General features: G+C 44.5%; 1 protein-coding gene across 1 annotated transcript in view; it reads right to left on the bottom strand.

Moving 5' to 3' along the window:
- NGF (nerve growth factor) overlaps positions 1-1,370 on the bottom strand; it is a 29,533-nt gene extending 28,163 nt beyond the window's left edge. Inside the window, exon 1 of the mRNA XM_058819543.1 lies at positions 1,202-1,370. The gene's annotated coding sequence lies outside the window, so the exon portion shown is untranslated. The remainder of the gene's footprint in view (positions 1-1,201) is intronic.
- Positions 1,371-21,492: the final 20,122 nt, after the last annotated feature.

Here is a 21,492-nt window from a genome sequence, read left to right as displayed (position 1 = left end):
GGAAGTGCAGAAAATGTTGTAACCCTCTGAATTTCAGGCAAAACTGCCTGAAATGGCAGTTGGCAGGGGGATTTTAAAAGCCTGTTTTCCACAATATCTGAACCAGCTCAGAAGTGCCACAAGCAGGAATGTACAGACAAGTCAGCTCCCTCTCTGTCTTATTGCAGATAATTGTCACATTTTAGTTTGGCTTAGCAAAAAAAGTGCCCCAAAAACTTTATAGTGATACTCTAATGCATGAAAACATCCATAAATTATCTGTCTAACAGCCACAGTGCATCTTCCAAGTTGTGACAACTTGGAAAACCAGCCTGACAAGCACGCTCACTTTTGGTGTTTTTCTAAAACTTCCTGAGCTTTATAAGGAGAATTTAAATTGAAGAAAGAACCGAAGCACAAACACTTTTTGTTCTCAGCACACAAATTCCTTCTGTCTCCCTGCCTGGGGTCCCTGTTTTTATCTGTGAGCAGTGTCTCAGCTCAAACAGTGTTATCACCAGCTATAAATCAATAAATATTGTCAGCTCCATCCTGTCACTACACACAGGCAGCAGGGAGGTCGTGAGCTTTCCCAAGTGGACATCCCAGAGGATACACGGTCTCTGCTGAAGCACTGCTCTGTCTGCAGCTAAAAGGATCCTGCCTTGGGTCAGTCACGCTTGGATTTAGCAGAATTCCTATTTATTTATATTAGTCAAGAAAGAAAAGAGTTTTTATCTAGACTAGAATTATCACAGGGCGGGGAAAAAAAGGAAATAAGAAAGCCTCAATATTCAGAACAAAGCCAGCAAAGAATTTTCATATAGGCGCAACTGCTGCAGAATGCAAATAAAACTAAGTTCCCATATACCTGGATAAAAAGAGTAAGACCACTTGCATTTCCCTGAGATTAAGCTGCTCTGCCTTAAGACGCTATTCAAGCCCTAAGCTTATCCACAGCTGCCCCGCCAACACCTTCCAGATGTGCGTGCGGCCGAACCTGCCTTGAGCAGATGCGATTTTCGAACCACAGCAAGCAGCGAGCAAGCAGCGAGCGCTCCGCGCTGCACAGACATCCCATCCCAGCTTGTCCCAGCTCATCCCAGTTTATCCCAGCGCATCGCAGCGCATCCCAGCGCATCCCAGCGCTCCGGAGGAGGCTCCGGGGCGCGTAGCCCGCTCTGGCCGCGCTCCGGTGCCGCTGCCGCCCCCGCTCGCTCACCTGGGAGCCGCAGCGCTGCCCGAGGCTCCCCGAGGCTGTCCAGGCTGTCCAGGCTGCTGTGACACCGCTGTCCCCGGCCCCCGTGAGCCATTCACATCGCCGCTGCCGTGGCAGCCTCATCCAGCGCTCGGGGCTCCGCTCTGATTCACGGCGAGCCGGCTCCCTCTGGGTCCTAGCGCTTGTGGACGTGTGGGAGCTGCACGGGCTCGCAGGAATTCAGCGCTTGGCTGGCTGCCGAGCGCAGGCAGGGATGCACAGATGTGCAGTGAAAGTTTCAAAGCCTCGGCTGCGCTGCGAGAGCGCTCGCACAACGCCCCGAGAAGGCTCCGGCTGGGCCGCGCCGCTGGCAGCGACTGAATCCCTCTGCGAGGGGGGTTTGTCCTCTGCCTTCCCTCCCTGCATCCTAATCCTTGCCCTCGATTTAAAGATGAGGGCTCCCGCAGGGAAACTCCCAGCTCCCCGGTGGGAAAATCATCTCCAGAGCCCTCTGCTCCTCTCAAGAGCGGGGAGCAAACCTGTAGGAACGCTAATGGTTAACTGGGGAAGGAGTGGACTGGGTCCCTACAAAAACCGTGCAGTCCCCGTTATCAGCTGGCTGAAACTGGGGTCAGCCAAGCACTGGTTGAGAGTAGCAAAGAAATATTTGACCCTGACTTGAGGCAGAGGAAAAGATTATATAAGAGTCCTTCCAAGTGAAATATTCTGTGTTTAACACGCTTACATTCAGCAACAAAGGGATATGGAAATGTTTTCCAGCGTGTTTGAGGAGAGGGATTAAGTAGTTTACAAGGGAGCAGCAGTGGGATTTAGGCAATGGTAAATACAGGAAAGAAGTGTAAAAATTTAAAACTTTGTAAAAAATATATATAAAAGGCAATTTGTCTAAAAACTCTACTCTCAAAAAAGTTGGCAGCTCTGTTGAGGATTATGAAGCAGCCCCTTAGAATTTCATAGTTCTTGTTCTGGCACAGTGGAACCTTTGTGATTACACAGACCCAAGGAAAAAAAAAATTAAAAATTAAAAGCAGATCACTGCATTTTATCTAAGTGGAAGTAATCAAACACTTTTTGATTCCATCCAGGAGAGGGCAGCCAGCTGGAGAGACTGGTCCTTAAATCCTTTGGGAAAGGGAAAGATGTGTGGAAAGAAGAAGAGCAAGGAGGCAGAGAAGCCTTGAGATAATCAAGTTCTCTGCCATGGGGATGTGCTGCTTTCTGAACCTGGACCACCCTTATCCTCATATTTCATTAGCACCAGCAGAAAATCCTTAAATTCCTTCCCCACAGAGCCAAAGTGCCTTCAGTGCTAGATTGATTCTGGGAGGGGATGTGTGTTTAAAATTGCCTGGAATATCCTTTAGGAAATTGCAGCACAAAATGCTGGATGTGACTGCTGAAATTGCCTTTCCCATTTGCCAGGATTATGCAGATTGCTTTGTTTTTCTCCAAGAAAAATTATTCTGCACATGGTGGCAGCCACAGGCCAAAGTGTGTCTTCATTTACACAGGAGGGAGAATTTCTTCAGATGTTTCCTGCAAACCTTGACATGGGGATTTGGCCAAAGCCTCGGGGTCCATGGCAGAACTGCCAGGCTGTGCCAGTGCTGAGCATTCCTCTGGCCTCATTAGGACATCCTCAGATTTAGGACTTTGTGCTGGAAAATTGGAAAGAGCCTTAGAGCTCATTGTGACTGCAGTAAACAGCATCAGATGAGAGCTATAAAATGATAGGATTTCTCTTTTCTTTACATAAAAGTTAGTGCACGCTTGTGTCGAGCATCTCTAAGAGTATTTCTTGGCAAGAACTGCCTGTTTTTTCTTAAAACTGTTCTAAGAAAACTGCCTGTATTTTCTTAAAAGCTCCTTTGGACACAGTAATCAACAAAACATTGTGTTGGTGCCTAATCTGTATCAGCAGCACTAATTTCTGTCTTGAAATCCTCCCCTTGTCCCACATTCTCGTTCCTCCTGAGCAGGCTGGGATCCCTGGGAAGGAGCAGGAGCTTGTCTGCTCTCCCTGACGTTCCCATGTCACCCAAACAAACACCAAGGCAGCTCCTGGAGAAGGTGTGGCAGCTCTGCAGGGAGGAATGTCAGATCCCAGGGCATTGCTGTGCTCAGAGGTGAACCCTCCTCCCTCAGCAGTGCTTGGAGGCTCAGATTTAAGGAGGAAAGCCTTGCTCAACCCTCCCTGAGCTGAGGCTTCTCTTGCTTTGCCAGGTGAGGGGTTGGAGTGTTATGGGTGAGGAAAGGATGTGCTATGGAGTCAGAAGGGCATCTGGATAAAGAGACTTGTAAGCACAGGATTAATGAATCCTAATTACTGCTTTGCATCCAGTTATTTCTCTGCTTTTACCACAGTTTAAAGGCTCCCATGATCTCTTGGATGAGCTTCTGTGAGAAGCTGTGGCTGCCCCTGGCAGTGCCCAAGGCCAGGCTGGACAGGGCTTGGAGCACCCTGGGATAGTGGAAAGTGTCCCTGCCATGGCAGGGGTGGGACAAGATGAGCTTTAAAGTCCCTTCCAACCCAAAATGTTACATGATTCTGCTGATTCCTCCTGGAATCTGTGTCCTTTGTGCTGCTGAAAGTCTTAGACAAGGCATTTGAGAAGAAGTGTCTGTGTCCTTTTGGTTTAGAAGAAACAGCCTTCGAGGAAAAATGTTGCTTTTGATGAATCCTCATTTATTTCTGAAATCTTTGTGGGTTTGGAAGCAACATGGGCAAGTACAGCTGCTGTTCATAAAATCTTGGCACTTCAGAGAGGTGTCAGGTCACTGAGAAAGGGACCCACAGAGCATCAAACAGTTTTCAGAGGTCCAGTAAAAGTATAAAGGGATGGGATGAGCTTAACAAGTTTTATTTTCTTAAGATACAGTTATTTAAATGTGTGTGTACATTACATTCAATATTTCCTTGTAATGCTAAGTCTTTACGTGAGAAAAGCTGCGTCACAAGCAACCCTCTTCCCCTGCCTGTCCTGGGGTGCTTTGATGTGAGTGTGAGGAACAGTTACAAACAGCTGAAATTAAACACTCAGAGTGGAAGATGGTGTCTATTTTACCTGAAAGAATATTTAGCTTTTACACCTCTACATTTGCAGGAAGCAGAACACTGTTAACTTGTGTAAACTTGTCTGAGAGCTGTTCCCAGGGCTGAAGTGAGTGGAGAGAGATCACAGAATTCCAGACTGGTTTGGGTTGGAAGGGACCTTAAAGCTCATCTTGTTCAACCTCTGCCATGTCAGGGACACCTTCACTGTCCCAAGCCCCATCCAGCCTGGCCTTGGGCACTGCCAGGGATCCAGGGGCAGCCACAGCTGCTCTGGGCACCTGTGCCAGGGCCTCAGCACAATTCCTTCCCAATATCCCATCCAGCCCTTCCTTCTGACAGTGGGAGCCATTCCCTGTGTCCTGTCCCTCCCTCCCTTGTCCCCAGACCCTCTACAGCTCTCCTGGAGCCCCTTTAGGCTCTGCAAGGGGCTCTGAGCTCTCTCTGAAGCCTTTTCTTCTCCAGTTGGGCACCCCCAGCTCTCCCAAGCTCCAGAGGAGATATTCAATTCCTACACCACAGCTGGAGGAAGCTCACCCATGTTTGGCTGAGTGGAAGTTAATCAAGAGATTGGGAGGAATGATCACAATGCAAATTCTCTTCTCGTCTTCATTACAGAAAATGGAAAAGTTGATAGAGGAATTGGGAGTGTGTTCTGATAGAGGAACTGAGGGTGTGTTTTGATGGAGGAACTGAGGGTGTGCTTTGATGGAGGAATAAAGGGTCTGATGGAGGAACTGAGGGTGTGCTTTGATGGAGAAACTGAGGGTCTGTTTTGCCTTTGGGGGTTTTGCAGCACCACTGTGGGGTTGTGTATGAGGGAGATGTTTCCAGCAAAAAAGCAGAAGCTCACTTATGGGTCATGAATAAATGGGTCAGACAAACAAGTTCATTACTGATTTACTGTAGGGCTCAGTCTCCTGTAAATATTTTCTTAACTGTCTCTGCCTCATGGCTGCCCAGCTGAGTCGATACCACATGGGGAGAGCAGCTTGGGCATGTTGGAAAATCGATGGGAACACGCTGAATTCCAATAGCTGCAATCCAAACTGAGCAGGGACAGCCACTCATCTGTGCTGCTCTGCTGAAGTGATTTGCACTCATCCTTTCTCTCTCTTTTACTTGGTTCTGCTCTGCACAGGAGAAAGAAACCCTTTGACTCTAAATGAAAACATCTCAAAAGCCTGAGCTGACTAAAATGTCTGCTGATGGTTCAAGTGCTGGTACAGACAGAACATAATTGTAGTGGCAGTGACATATAGACAGAGCTCTGATAAAAACTTCACATTCTGCTTCAGACCCTGCACACATTTGGCCTGACAGTTGTTTGAAGAGATAACAACCATTTCTTTCTGGAATGCACAGGCTCGCAGGCAATACATGCTTTATTTAATAAATGCTTTTATTACTGGCTCTAAACTGAAAGAGAATGGGTTGAGATTAGATGTTAGGATGAGATTCTCTCTGAGGGTGCTGAGGCCCTGGCACAGGGTGCCCAGAGCAGCTGGGGCTGCCCCTGGATCCCTGGCAGTGCCCAAGGCCAGGCTGGATGAGCTTGGAGCAGCCTGGGATAGTGGAAGGTGTCCCTGCCATGGCAGAGTTGGAATGGGATGAGATTTGAGGCTCTTTCCAACCCAAACCATTCTATGATTAATTATCAGCTATTCATTGGCAGAGAGGATCAAATGAGAGCATATGTGCTATTTAAAATATTAGAGGAATTATGGATTTTGAGAATCAGCACTCAGATGTTTATTCCATGCTCTTCTATGAAAGAATGAATATTTTAAAGAAATTCTGCTGAGTTGGTGCAAAGTTTTTCCCCAGGACTGAGCTTTTTGTGCTTGGCTGAGCCAGGCTTGGGTGGAAGTCTGAGTTCTCCTTGGAAACCATTGTTTGTCAGAGTTTGCTGATGCTGGATTTTGTTTGAGGTCTCTCTCCTTGGACAGAAGCTGCTCTGATGGATTTTTAGAAGAACACCTGCTCTGGTGCACCTTTCACATTCATCTCCTTGACAGAAGCTTTTAAAAAGCCAGCAAAACCCAGCCCTCCCTGGTGCCAGGTTCGGGTATTTTTGCCTGGTTCTGTGCTGCCAACACTGTGCCAGCATCAATCTTTGAAACACCCACAGTCTGACAGGGGGATCCTGTTTTGGGGGGTGCCAGCACTGCCAGAGAAGTTCAGCAGCTCAAGGACTCGTTCCCCCAGTGGCAGCAGGAAATGGGACCATGTTGGGGGAGGTCTGCATGCTCACAGAATTCACAGAATTTACAGAATTCACAGAATTGAAGAGCCCTTCAAGATCATCAAGTCCAACCCAGCCCCAACACCTGAACTCAACCCTGGCACCCAGTGCCACATCCAGGCTTTGTTCAACACCCCCAGGGATGGGGACTCCACCACCTCCCGGGGCAGCCATTCCAGAACTTCATCACCCTTTCTGTAAAAAACCTTTTCCTGATATCCAACCTAAATTTCCCTGGGTGCAGCTGGAGACTGTGACCTCTGGTTCTGTCACTTGCTGCTCCTCCTGCTGCTGGACCACAATTCCAGATCCCCTGGGAATCCATGGCTCCAGCATCACTCCTGTCCTTGCTGCAGAGGGTTTGGAAGCAGAGAGGAGCATCCCTGTCCTGGAGTGACTCCTCCCTGCCCTGATGGATGAAATGGCCTCGAGTTTCCCCTCCTGCTCTGGCAGGAGCTGTGCCAGCCCAAGCTTGGCACAGTGGGAATGGTTCTCCTGCAGGACCCTGCTTTGCTCATGACCTCTGGCAGCTGGCAGCTGCTTAAGGGATTTTCTATCTGCAGGGAATGAGCTTTACAATCTGATCCTTTTTGCCCTGTTAGTGGGCAGATGACAAATGATCATGGCACAATTCCTCCTCCTTTCAGGGCTGGATCCTCGTGTGCAGCAGCGCTGGGGCCACAGCTGTGGGATCAGGTTGTGCTTGTTCTCCAGGGGTGCTTCCATGGCCCTGGACAGCAAATTCATGTACACAACACCACAGGAACTGTGGCCACTGGGCCAAGGATTCTCCCACAGAAGAATCTGCTTTTTTCAGAGTGCCCCAAAACATTCCAGAGTGCCCCTTGACCTCCTGCTGTAGGACAGACCCCAAGAGAGAACGTGCTGCTCTCAGGGAATGTTGCTTTCTTGCTGAAATCTTGTGGAGGGGGTGGGACAAACACTTTGGCGTTTGATTTGCTGGTGTATAATTTTTTAAGGGTGGAATTAGGCTTTTCATGGAACACCTTCTCCTGCTCTTTGGTCTGAACATGGTCTTTTTCTATGAACACTCTGCTTAAAGCTTCCTTCTCAAGCACTGGTTTTTCTGGAAGTTTTTAAGAAAGCTTTTGTGGAAAGGAAACAGAAATACTAACTAGCAAAATGTCACCAAGCTGTGGAATTGAGGTACAAAAAGGTAATTTGTCAGAGTTAGCAATTACTGTGCAATAACAGGAATTACCTGGCTGATTTAAAGTTCATCCAGGATTTGCCCAGGCTCTGCTACCAGGACACGCTTTACCATAAATCAGCCAATTTCTTCAAACATTTCTGCCCTGGAAAAGTTTTCCAGCTACCTGTGCTTTACCATAAATCAGCAACCACGAGAGAGGCCACACTTTGAGGAGAGCCCCAGATTGCCCCCCAGTCATTCAAGATTTAATTTCCTTAGGTTGAATTCCAACTTTGTAAAAGAATCCCATCTGCAGGATTCTCCCTGGCCAGCCCTTCTCTGTGTTTCCAAGAAGGAGCACACTTAGGAATTGCTGTAAAACATGGCTCTGTGTTCCTAGCACTGTTGCAGGGCAGTAATTAAAACCAGGACTGTTATTCACTCTTTACATACCAATGCCTGGAAGCTGAGCTCTGTGGGGCTGTGTTCTGTGGGAAATGGACTGGCTGGGTTTGGCTTGGAGTTTTGGTTGGATTACTATTATTATTATTATTATTAGTAGTAGTAGTAGTAGTAGTAGTAGTTGTTGTCATCATATTTTTATTTATTAATTTTTTATTTTTAATTTGTTATTGTTATTATTGGCTACCATTATTACTTGTTACCATTACTATTTGTTATTTAATTTGTTTATTTCTTACCATTATTATTTGGTTTTTGTGCTGTTGTCATTTGTATTATTTATTATTGTTACTGCTACTCGTGTTTCCTTAGGGACAGAAAAAAAGTTTATTTTCATTTTATTTTTAATTTATTATTGTTATTATTGTTTATCATTATTGTTTCCTACCATTACTATTTGTTATTTTATTTGTTTATTTCTTACTATTATTATTTGGGTTTTGTGGTGTTATTATTTGTATTATTTATTATTGTTACTACTACTCGTATGTCCTTAGGGACAGAAAAAAGTTTATTTTAATTTTATTTTAATTTTATTATTTTTTTTTTTATTATTATTATTGGTAACCATTATTATTTGTTACCATTATTATTTGTTATTTTATTTATTTCGTGCCATTATTATTTGTTTTTTGTGCTGTTATTATTTGTATTATTTATTATTGTTACTACTACTTGTATGTACTTAGGGACAGAAAAAAGTTTATTTTAATTTTATTTTTAATTTGTTATTGTTATTATTGGTTACCATTATTACTTGTTACCATTATTATTTGTTATTTTATTTATTTATTTCTTACTATTATTGTTTAATTTTTGTGCCATTATTATTTGTATTATTTATTATTGTTACTACTACTCATATTTCCTTAGGGACAGGAAAAAAGTTTATTTTAATTTAATTTTAATTTTTATTTTATTTTTAGTTTATTATTGGTTACCATTATTGTTTGTTACCATTACTATTTGCTATTTTATTTGTTATTTTATTTGTTTATTTCTTACCATTATTAGGTTTTTTTGGTGCTGTTATTATTTGTATTATTTATTATTGTTACTACTACTTGTATGTACTTAGGGACAGAAAAAAGTTTATTTTAATTTTATTTTTAATTTGTTATTGTTATTATTGGTTACCATTTTTACTTGTTACCATTACTATTTGTTATTTTATTTATTTATTTCTTACTATTATTGTTTAATTTTTGTGCCATTATTATTTGTATTATTTATTATTGTTACTACTACTCGTATTTCCTTAGGGACAGGAAAAAAGTTTATTTTAATTTAATTTTAATTTTTATTTTATTTTTAGTTTATTATTGGTTACCATTATTGTTTGTTACCATTACTATTTGCTATTTTATTTGTTATTTTATTTGTTTATTTCTTACCATTATTAGGTTTTTTTGGTGCTGTTATTATTTGTATTATTTATTATTGTTACTACTCATATTTCCTTAGGGGCAGACAAAAAGTTTAGTGACTACAGCAGATTTAAAAGAATTTAAAATGCACTTTGTGCCCAGAAGTGACAGCTGGAGGTAAGATTTACTCCCAGTGCTTGCAGGAGGGATGTTGAAGGCACACCCCTTTCCTAATTCCATTTATATCTGGATGAACCTGTTGTCCATGAACTTGTGTGCCTGAGGCACTGTTTGCTTCCAACCCTTTCCTGGCAGCAATCTCCACGAGTTGTGCAGCCTCTCTGTCGATGCTTGTGCTGCTGCCAGTGAGTGCCCCCAGGTCTCAGCAGTGCCAGGGTTCCTCTTCCTCCCCTCCTCACCCATCGCCTTCACCCCCTGCACACCTTCCCCACCCAAGGAGCCCCAGCCCCGCAAAGCAGCTCCTTCATCTCTTTAATATCTTTATTTGCCCTTTTGAGAGCTTTTCCTCACTCCCCTGCGCCCTTCCAGAGCCTGGAGCTGCTCATGGATCCAGTGGTGGATGCAGAGAGGTGCCCCAAGGTTTGTGCAGGTGATTTCTGAGCCTCACATATCTCCTGATTCATTTGCAAGCAGTGATGATATCCAATATCATCATTTGGATGTGCACAGCATCAAGCCATCTGTTGCACTAAATGTTCATTAAAAAACCTCAAGGAATCCCTTCTCCATGTGGAGAAATCCTTTTCTTTCATGCTGCAGGAGTAAAATCCTTTTCCATGCTGTATTCCAGCTCACTGGGACCTGTTTGTCAGCCCCTACAATCTGATCACCCCAGCTGCTGGGCTGATCTTTGTTCTGTTCACAGGCCAATTGCCATTTCAAAACTATTTTAATTTCAAAATTAATTTCAAAATTATTTAAATTTCAAAATTAATTTCAAAATTCTTTTCAAAGTTATTTTCATTAAAATGAAAAAGTGCTTGAAGAGGCCTCCCCTATGTGAGGACACCCAGGTGTGTTTAACCTGAGTGAGGGAACAGCCCAGAGTGGGCACCAGGCTCACACCAATTCAGAGGGAAATCACTGGATTTTATTTGTGAAATAGTGCAATGTTACTGCTTTGTGAGGCTGATCCCTTGTTTTTCTGGTGGTTTAAATTCTGCAGATACTGGAAAAGCTTTCCTGCTCTCACACAGGGAGGTCAGACCCAGCTGCAGTTTTTCTTTGGGCATGTAGGTCCTGTCTTGTCCTACCAAACACCTCTCACCTGGCCCAGAGAAGCTGGGTCTGTCTCTTTTGGAGGGAACCCATTTTTTTGGGTGGTCATCACTGGTGAAACCACCTTTGTGTCACTAAGGATCAGAATATCAGAATTAGAAACATTTTTTCTGGCAGTTGTAAATGTTCTCTCCTTCAGTGTGGGTCTGACCCAGGCTGCTGCACTCAGCTCTCCTCCTTCCAGCACTCCCTGTGCAGGTACAGGGGATGCAGGAGGGAGTTCTGCTGTGAAATTAGGAATATAAACTCAATATCAGTCTTGGAGGGGATGCATTTGACAATTTATCCATCCCTGGAAGTGTCTAAGGCCAGGCTGGACAGGGCTTGGAGCATCCTGGTCTAGCACAATGTGTGGAACGAGATGAGCTTTAAGGTCTTTTCCAACCCAAACCATTCCATGATTTTATGATTCTTTTGGGGTTGGGATATTTTAAAGTAGCTGAAAAAAATGTCCCAGTTGGAGGGACCATGCCCTGACACCAGGGCCTCAAAGGATGGACTTGCCCTTCATCATCTCTCTGTCCAGCATCTACTTCTCTTTATTGATAAACCCTAATGAGGCTTTGGGGAAGGTTGAAAAGAAGTGCAAATAATCACTTTTAAAGCAAAGCTCAAGAAATATTTAATATCCTACACATCTTCCAGGACCTGACTGTGTATTGTGTAACAATGGAGATAATGAAAGTGTAAAACACTGCGGCTCCCTGCCAATGTTACAACTTGTTTTTACTACTAAAAAAGGCAGTAAACTGGGAGGGCACATCCACCAGTGAATTGCTTTGCACTTGCCCTGTTTCTTACACTTGTTTTCTACACTTCTTCTGGGCTCTGCTGGAGGCAGAACTCCAGGCCAGAACTACCCCTGCTCTGAGCCAGTGTGGGAGTGCTCAGTGTGTTCAGCTGTTTTGCAGCAAAAAGCAAAATTCTGCCAGTGAGAATTATTCTGAGTTGAAAACTGAATGAAAACAAAGCTTTTCAGTTGTCCAGGGAGGAAAATTAGGCATGGAGTAAGCCCCTGGTAGGGCTGTCACACTCATACACCAGGTTTTTATTTCAGTATCACAGAATTTGTCTCCTCTTCACTGTGATTTCCACCTCTGGTAAATAGTCTGCAAAATAAAATCCCTCAATTATCAGAAGTGTGTGAAGCTCTCAAGCAACTTTTATGTATCCTGGACTTCCTTGGACTTTCCAGGTCCTTCCTGGGACCACAAGGATTGGGGGAGACTGGGGAACACAAAGCTTTAAGAGAAAACACAAAGCTTTAGGAGAAAACACAAAGCTTTAAGGAGAAATGGTGGAACAGCTGGAGCAGTGGGATGCTACAGAGATGGGATGAAGTGGTGAGAGGCCAGGTGAGGTGGGGAGGATGCACAAGGAACCAGCCAGAAATAACAGTGTTTTCCATTGATTTCTAGTGTTTTCCATTGATTTCTAGTGTTTTCAATGGAATTACAGTGTTTCAATGGAATTACAGTGTTTTCAATGGGCTTGTAGGAAAAGGGACAACTTTGGATTAAGGAAAATAGCTTTTTATGGTTTTTGCCAACCCATTGTAGTGGATCAAGCCTTGCAAACAGGAACAACTTTGGATTTCAGAGACACTTGGACAAACCCTCCCAGGGGTGTCCTGAGGATTCTCTGTGGCATTGTCCCCAGACCTGCTGTGACATTAAAGTCCACCTGTGACAATCAGCCACCCCCCAATGCAGGTTTAAGCCATGCAGCTGCAGTAGGAGTTGGAATTGCTCTTTGCATGCACAGAGGGAATCCAAACCAATTTGGGTTTGAGGAGAGCAGGGTTTACTCCAGGACACAACACAGATAATTGGACAGCTCACTCTTGTACAGAGCATGCCTTTTTATGGGGACATTCCAGCTCCAAAGAGAGCAAATTCTTCTCAAACACATTGTCTTAGTTAAACTTTTAATATGTTTTGATATTGCCAGCAGCAGCTTTATATAATGCAGTCGTGTAGCAAACAAAACTCACTCTGTGCTCTTGAGGAATGGGAGCCCATGGATGGAGGGGATGGGGTGGCACTCTGGGGTTGGCAGTGGTTCATGCCTGGAATCAATGGGTTAATGAATTTCCAGCACAGCCTTGGGACTGGGAAGCACAGAATGTTCTGGAAGCAGGGGGAGAGGGCGAGGTTTTGCCAGCTCACCTTGAGCCCAGGCTATAGATGGCAGGAAAAGCCCACTTAGACCAAACCAGTTACAGACTGGGCTTATGGTCCCCAAACCAGTTACAGACAGGGGTTGTGGTCCCCAAACCAATTACAGATTGGGCTTCTGATCCCCACACAAGGACAGACTGGGGTTCTGATCCCAAACCAGTTACAGACTGGGGTTCTGATCCCAAACCAGTTACAGATTGGGCTTTTGACCCCTAAATCAGTTACAGACTGGGCTTCTGGTTCCCGAACCAGTTACAGACTGGGGTTCTGATCCCAAACCTGTTACTGACTGGTGTTCTAATCCCCAAACCAGTTATACACTGGTGTTCTGATCCCCAAACCAGTTACTAATTGGGGTTCTGATCCCCAAACCAGTTACAGACTGGGCTTGTGGTCCCCAAACCAGTTGCTAATTGAGGTTCTGATCCCCAAACCAGTTACTAATTGGGGTTCTGATCCCCAAACCAGTTACAGACTGGGCTTGTGGTCCCCAAACCAGTTACTAATTGGGGTTCTGATCCCCAAACCAGCTACAGACTGGTACTCTGACCCCCAAACCAGTTACTAACTGGGCTTTTGGTCCCCGAACTAGTTCCTGCTTCTAACCTGGACATCAATACTATTCTTTTTCCTTGTGCAATGCACAGGCCCTGCACTTCCCAAACATAAAGAAGGTAAGACTGGAGCAGTCATTGCCATAAAAAGGAGTTTGGATGATAGCACTGCTCAGTTTCTGGGGGCTCTGTCTCATCTCCAGAGCCTGGCAGTGCCCTGGGTGGCACCACGGGACGTGCAGCTCCTGGTGGGGAGCATCACGCCTGGCTCCTGCCTGGCTGCCCACCATCTGCTGGGGGTTTGGCTCTGCAGGAGCTCCTGCCATGCTGCTGTGCCTTGGCACCCTCCCCTGGCTGGGCTGGCATTCCCTGGAAGCACAGAGCCACGCTGTGTCCTGAAGCTGTTCCTCGTTATGCACCAAGGGACAGTTGGTGTTTTGGGTTGTTCTCTTTGTACTGTTCTTTTCAGGAAGGCAAAGACAATTTTGTGTTGCATTTGTCACTCCACAAGCCTTTCCAAAATCTGGGTCATTCCAAATTCAAGGTGTCACTGGGTAAGGTAATTCTGCTTGGGAATTAACCTGGGAATTTTAAGTGTTACTACATTGAGGGCAGAACTCACACTTGGAAATCTCAGGTAATACATATGCTTTATGTTTTCCTGTAAAAAACAACTACTCAGGAGTTCTGGAAGTCCAGGGGAACTTAGAGGATATTCAAAGAATGCCTCTCTTATTCTTTGACTCCAATACTGATTTTATACCTGCAGCTCTTTTGTGGCACCTGAGTTATTTTACAACACTGTGGTCAGTGGGAAAAGCTGTGTTGTGCGTGTGCTTTTCCTTTTTCCATCCTGGATTTTCTGTTTCCATGTGTGCTGTGGGTTCCTCTGCCACCTGAGCACAGCACAGTGTCCTTTGGGACTGGAACCAGGCTTTGAGTCAGCTCTGACAATGAGGAGGGGGCTTCCATTCCCTGCACTTTGCTTGGGATGCTGGGGAATAAGGGAGGTGTTGAAATTATCATCCATAATCTCGGCTCTAAGTGATCAAAAAAATCATCACCCACATTTGTAAATCTGTAAAATAAGATTTGTAAATCTTATTTTAAGTTTTTAAGGGCCTTGTTCAGGTAAAGCAAAAGGAAAGAGGGATCCAGGAGATGTCCTCAAGGTGGTGGAAAAATCTGTGACTTGTCTGAAGCAGAGCAGGCAGGGCATGGAGAGACTGCCCAGTGCTGCAGTGTACGTGTTCATCTCTATTTTTAAATTATTCCCTTTCTTTTAGAATTATGTTCAGCACTGTGATGCCTCTGGGTGTCCAGCAGTTGAATTATTAGCATTAGAGCACTGATGAGAGCCAGCAAACTGAGCTGGAGCACGGCTGGCAAAGGAAGTATTTGTGTAAGAGGTGACTGACAGCAACTTGTCCCTGTCTGCTAAGTTTCTTCTGTGACTTCTGTGTCAAAAGTGAGTTCTTCAGAACCTCCAGCTCCCTCAATTTTTTAACCTGTTTGCTGGGAACAAGAAAATGTCTCTTTCCCAGCATTCTCCTTTTCACATTGGCCTTGTTGCAAGCAAGAGCTGAGTGAAAAGGAGAAAAACCCAAACCAGAACAACAACAAACCCCCCCCCCCCAACACAACCTTCATTCCAGAGTCCAATTTGCAATGAGAATCTTTGAGTCTATTTTTGTCCAATTCCATTTGGACAAAATTCAAGAATTTGATTTTTCCCATTGCTTTACTTTGTACTCTGGTTGACTCGGAAAGCCTGGGCTGAAACCAATGCTGAACCACAAAATTCAATTAAAACACAGGGAGTAAGCAGGGAGGAGAAATCAATGGGTGGATTAGTCTATCAGCTGCTGTTCCCATGATCTTCTTATCTTATCCTGCACTACGAGAAGAGCTGTTGGGAAGTGGAGTTGTTCTAAAATCAGCTCAGGCTGCTGTGTTCTCTCAGAACAGAGCAGAAAATTGGATCAATAGCCTGAGCCTATTCCTCTTTGCTTTCCTTCTCAACAGCTGGACTGCCAAATCCAGCCAGAGAATGGAGGCTAATCTGGGGTTTAATCCTCTGCTCTCCCACTATAAAGTTAAACAACAGAGCCTGAAACAAGCAGAAATCAGTACAGATTCCAAGCCAGGCTGCTTAGGGTTTACATAGATTTATAATGTTTTAATAATTTTTTTAACATATTTTGCTGCTGTTCTTGTGTCTATCAGCTACATCAAGATATTTGGAACAGAAATGTTTATAAATCCTTGAATTACCTGTGGGTCTATCAAAAAAGAAAACCTAAGGCAGGAGGAAAATGTTCTAAAATGAGAATATTTAATTTTTAATTTGTTCCTACTTCTATCATAAATTTCACTTTTTATGTAGAAGATAATAGGAGCACTTCTGAAGTTTTACATCAAAGGTCCTTGATATGAGGGGAAGAAAGGAACAAACACATTCTTGACCTTGTATGAGCTGTTTCAAAAACTGCCAATTATGACCTTTTCCAACCTCAATGAGTCTATGATTGGTACCTGGACCTCTGTTAAAATATACAAAGGAAAAGAGCAAAATATACTCTTTTTTATGATTTTTCTTTTACTTGCTAGCAATATTAGGTTGGTTTGCTGGTGCAAAACTGAATGAGGGGTCCTGACTCATGGAATGGCTGGAAAACAGGAGGGAAAAGGGATTGGTGGTGGGTTTTTTCATATAACTCACTGCAGGGATCTGCACTGAGCACAGCAACCCCCACACATCTCTGGTGTTGGACAAACTGGGACATCCACTGCAGGAAAGGCAGCCCAGCACGTCCATGCACCTGCAGTGATTGGAACCCCCAGTTTGGGGTCACACAGGGCCAGTTCTGATCCCTCAGTCCCTGCTCACAGCTTGGGCTCACAGAAAATTGGGTATTTTTGGCTGGGTTAGGTGGCAGATTGTCGACGGAAGGAGACCCGGACATCAATTTGATCATCAAAGGCCCAATTTTATTGATCAGTATGGCAGGTTAAATACAGTTAATAATGAGCTTCATACACATTGCAAAAGTTGAGCTCAGGATTGGTCAGTTACCTCATGTTGCAGCAAGGTCACTGCTGACCTTTCCTTTCAGCTTGCTGACTGCTGACTTTCTTCCTTCAGCTTAACCAGCGGCATTATGTCAGTATGGCCTTTCTCAGCTAACCAATTATTAATAAATCTCTCCACAGCAGATGGCAATGATTTGGTGTTGATGTGGGAGAGGTGATGGAAAGCAATGGGGTGGGCTCTAAGATCCCTTCCAACCCAAACCATTCCATGGCTCCTCCAGGAGCATTTATATTTATGAGGCTCTGCTGGAGCATTTATCACCATGCAAAGAGGAGGTTTGGGATGGGCTGTTCAGGTGGCAGCACCAAGCCTTGATGTTGATGCAGGAGATGATATTTGGGGTGTAGGATGACCTGCAGCCTTGTATAAGGATGGACTCCACTGTGTCCTCACAGGGAATCACAGGATCAGGAAGGATCCCAGACTGCTTTGGGTTGGAAGGACCTTAAAGATCATCCTGTTCTGCCTTGTGAAGCAGTGCCATGAAGTGATAATTGTGCTGCTGGAAAGTGGCTGCTTGTGTTGGTGCTGAAAACCAAAGGGTCCCACTGGGAACTTTTATAGGAGAGAACCAGCAATTCTGGTTCCTTCATAGGTAATTCAGATTGTGAGTGTCACTGAAGGGAGCAGCTCCCTCTGGCACCAGCAGAGGCCAAAGGCACACATAAAATTCATTTCCCCACCTTCTCTGGGAAGAGCTTCCTGGCATTTGGAGTTCTTTTGTGCTGGGAAGAGATGTGCTCAGCTGGGGCATTTCTCTACCTTGAGCTTTGGATGAAAATGTGTTTCTATCAGGAGTTCCAGCTCTGGCTCTGCTCTCCAGCACCCCAAATCTCACCTGGCTGAGTGGGAGCAATCTCTGCCCATGGTGGAACCACTCCAGGGTTCTTCCAGGAGTTTCTCTGCTGGAATTTTTCTCCCTGTGGGAAGAGCAGGTGTTTGGAATGTGGTGCTCCAGTTCCAGCAGGAGAAGCAAAAAGCAGAAATGTCTCAGCAAACTTCAGCTACAGTCTGGGGTGTTGGAAATAAATCTTATCATAGAATCCTGGAATGGTTTGGGTTGGAAGGGACATTAATGATGACCCAGCCTCACCCCTGCCATGGGCAGGGACACCTTCCACTGTCCCAGGGTGCTCCAAGGCCTGTCCAGCCTGGCCTTGGACACTTCCATGGATCCAGGAGCAGCCACCCTGTGCCAGTGGGAGCAACACCCCTGTGTGCAACCAGAAATGGACAATCAGCCTTGCTCTGGGTGCTTTCAATGTTTTCCTGAGCGTTCCTCCTAGAATATCTCATCTCTCTTAAGCACCTCCAAGCACCCATAAACAACATCTTCCTTTCTGCACTTCCCTCAGTGCGTTTATTTTTGCAGCAGGGAGGGGGAGATGGAAAATCCTCGGAGCAGTAGCCACAGAAGCTGATCCACCAGTGAGCAGGCACATGGCCAAGTGGATGCATGGGCATACATGCAGACAGCCCAAAGGACAGATGTATCAAATCAGATTTATGAGGTCAGTTTTCCCAGCCAATAAAGCCCAGATTGCTGTCTGCCCCATTATAACCTTCCTGTGTTTAAATGGATGTGAAACAGATAATCCAGCCTTTGGCGGGAACAGCGCTGATAAAACACAAACATCATTTCTGTAGCCACATAAGATTATTTTTCCAATTCAGCAGAAAGTATTGGCTTGAAGATTGTTAAAGAGGTCACAGTATTTTTATACTGGTTGTGTGTGAATAAAAATTTTCTCAGTCTGAGAGAAGGATCAGAGGATGTGGATTAATTATTATTATTATTGTACAGTAGAGTACAGCAGGAAGGGACTGAATATCTTGGTGTGATGAGATCTGTCCTGGGCAAACCTGTATAACTAAGAGCTGCTCCTCAAACCCCAAATAAAATTGTTCTGAGCCCCAGGCCAGGCTGGTGTTTCCCTCAGGTTGAAGGCTGTACCTGTTAAAGTTGTTCGATGAATGGGACAGGACTCTGAGAACATTCCATCCCACCATTTAAATGATTACTGATCACATTATTTCCCCAAACCTATAAAATAAAATGCAAGTCTGCCATTAGGAGGGTGGTCTATCCATTATCTCCAGGATAACTGCCTGAAAAAGTTGCATTTTTCTTTTTATTTTCAATAAAACAAAGCATTTTTCCATTCTATAAGATCCCTTCTCTCAGCAAACAAACCTAAATTGGTTCAATATTGTTGTTTGAATCTCTATTTACTTATCCTATGGGAAAGAAATGTAAATTAAAATATGAACATTACATGCAAGACACTTCAAGAAGATATTGAAATTGTACAGTAAAAATAGCTTTCTGATGGGAATATATTAAATAACATTGAACATAAAGACTCATTGGCAGTGTCATTTGCCAGCTGCAAAAACAGTATTGGGATGGGAAACATGCTAGGAAGAAGCAGGCACTTGGGAAGAATACATTAGTAAAAATTCTATTTTTATTTAAAGTTCTATACAGTCAAAGTTCATCTTCCAATGTTTTCTAAGGATTAGGCTTTCAGTGACATTGGAACTTTTGGCCCAAACATTCCTGGAATCACATTGTCCTCTCTAGAACCAAATGAGGAGAAACTAATGCGTTCTATTAAAGCTTATTGTTGTGAATTTTGTAAACTGGGGTTCTTTTCCCCTTCAGATTCTTTGTTCTGCCTTGTAAAGCAGTGGAATGAAGTGATAATTGTGCTGCTGGAAAGTGGCTGCTTGTGTTGGTGCTGAAAACCAAAGGGTCCCACTGGGAACTTTTATAGGAGAGAACCAGCAATTCTGGTTCCTTCATAGGTAATTCAGATTGTGAGTGTCACTGAAGGGAGCAGCTCCCTCTGGCACCAGCAGAGGCCAAAGGCACACATAAAATTCATTTCCCCACGTTCTCTGGGAAGATCTTCCTGGCATTTGGATTTCTTTTGTTGTGCTGGGAAGAGATGTGCTCAGCTGGGGCATTTCTCTGCCTTCAACTTGGGATGACAATGTGTTTCTATCAGGAGTTCCAGCTCTGCTCTGATCTCTCAGGCTCTGCTCTCCAGCACCCCAAATCTCACCTGGCTGAGTGGGAGCCATCCCTGCCCATGCTGGAACCACTCCAGGGTTCCTGCAGGAGTTTCTCTGCTGGAACTTTTCTCCCAATGGAATGTGGTGCTCCAGTTCCAGCAGGAGAAGGAAAAAGCAGAAATGTCTCAGCAAACCTCAGCTACAGGTGAGGGTGTTGGAAATAAATCTTATCATGGAATCACAGGATCCTGGAATGGTTTGGGTTAGAAGGGACAATGATGACCCAGCCTCACCCCTGCCATGGCCAGGGACAATTTCCACTGTCCCAGGCTGCTCCAAATCCTGTGCATCCTGGCCTTGGACACTTCCAGGGATCCAGGGGCATCCACAGCTGCTCTGGGCACCTGTGCCAGGGCCTGCCCACCCTCATAGGGCACAATTCCTTCCCAATATCTTATCTAAGTCTTCCTCTTTCCATTTAAAACTCTTCCCCCTTGTCCTGTTACTGTCTTACACCTGGGCGGAGAATCAGTCACAAATCCTGTGTGTGAGGTGGTTGCACCCCGGAGGAGAGAGAGCTTTTGTCCTTTGGCTTTGGGGTTGCAGTTACTCCATTAATTTTTGTGATGGAAATGTGAAGCACATGGTGAAGATCACTCCAGACTTCTGACCTTTTCCACTTTCTTATTCCCCTTCCTCAGCTGGATGGGGGAGGTGGTTCTGGAGCTGCCAGCGAAGCCTGTGAGGAGCAGATAACAATGAGGTGATAGCACACAAATGTCAGCCCCCATTAATCCCAGGACAGCCACCCGGATGCGTTTACAGCAGATAATCTCAACACAAACACAGCGTTCTAATCTCTGCCCTGGTGACTCACCAGCACATATTGACCTCAAGGCAAAGATCAGCATCTGTTCCAGAGCTGTTCCAGCCTCTTTGGAAGGTGTTGCTTTGCTTTTCACCAAAATTGCAATGTTTCTCAGTATTCAGGGGTCCCTTGGAATTCTTGGAAGTGAGAACAGCCAGTGGTGGAAAACATGAAGGAATTTCAGGTCCAGTCAGAGAAATAAAAGAATTTTTCCCCCAAAGGGTGCTGGGCAGAGCCCAAGGATGCCAGAGCTCCAGGAGGGTTTGGACACCACTCCAGGGATGCCAGAGTGGGATTTGGGGTGTCTGGATTGGACTCAGTGATCCCTTCCAGCTCAGGATATTCTGTGAAGTTAAGGATATAATCCTGATGTACAGCACTCCCTGGCTTTCTGTGGATGTTTTCTCTTGGGAGAAGGAGAAGTCTGTGCTCCAGAGTACACCTGTGGCTCTTCAAAACTGTTTAGACTGATGTGTAAATGCCTGGTTATTATCACAGCTATTCCTTTTCCATCTTTTTATCCTGGGTGAAGTGGTTCCATGGCCTGCAGCTTTCCAGACACCTCAAGTGTGGATTTTTCTTTCTTTTTCTGGAGTTTGGCTGCTTGTTGGCACACAGTGCTCAGTGAGGGAATTCTGCAGGGTCTTCCCAGCAGAGAAACAAAGGCTGCTCACTGCTGGTTAAACTGGGACTCAGAAAGGAAAAAACCAAGTTAAATGCCATTTCTGAGGAGTCAATACCTGAGGAACAGTGATTTTCTTTCTGCAAAATTAAGCTCCAGAGCAGATCACCAAGTTCAACTTTTAATAGGCTGCTATGCTTGAAGTTATCATAATGGGATATTATTTGGTATTATGACATTTTAGTATTAAAAAATAATTCCCTATAGCCATTCCCTGGAAAAGAAAACCAAGATTCATTGTCTTCCACTAAGAGATGAGAACAAGTTCTATGTAGCTCCTGAAACATTGCCAGATGATCAATATAATTTTTATTCTTACA

Source organism: Ammospiza caudacuta, chromosome 24, assembly GCF_027887145.1.
Source record: "Ammospiza caudacuta isolate bAmmCau1 chromosome 24, bAmmCau1.pri, whole genome shotgun sequence".
NCBI lineage: Eukaryota > Metazoa > Chordata > Aves > Passeriformes > Passerellidae > Ammospiza > Ammospiza caudacuta.
The sequence above is the reverse complement of the archived record's forward strand: the minus strand, read 5'-3'. Positions and strand labels throughout refer to the sequence as shown.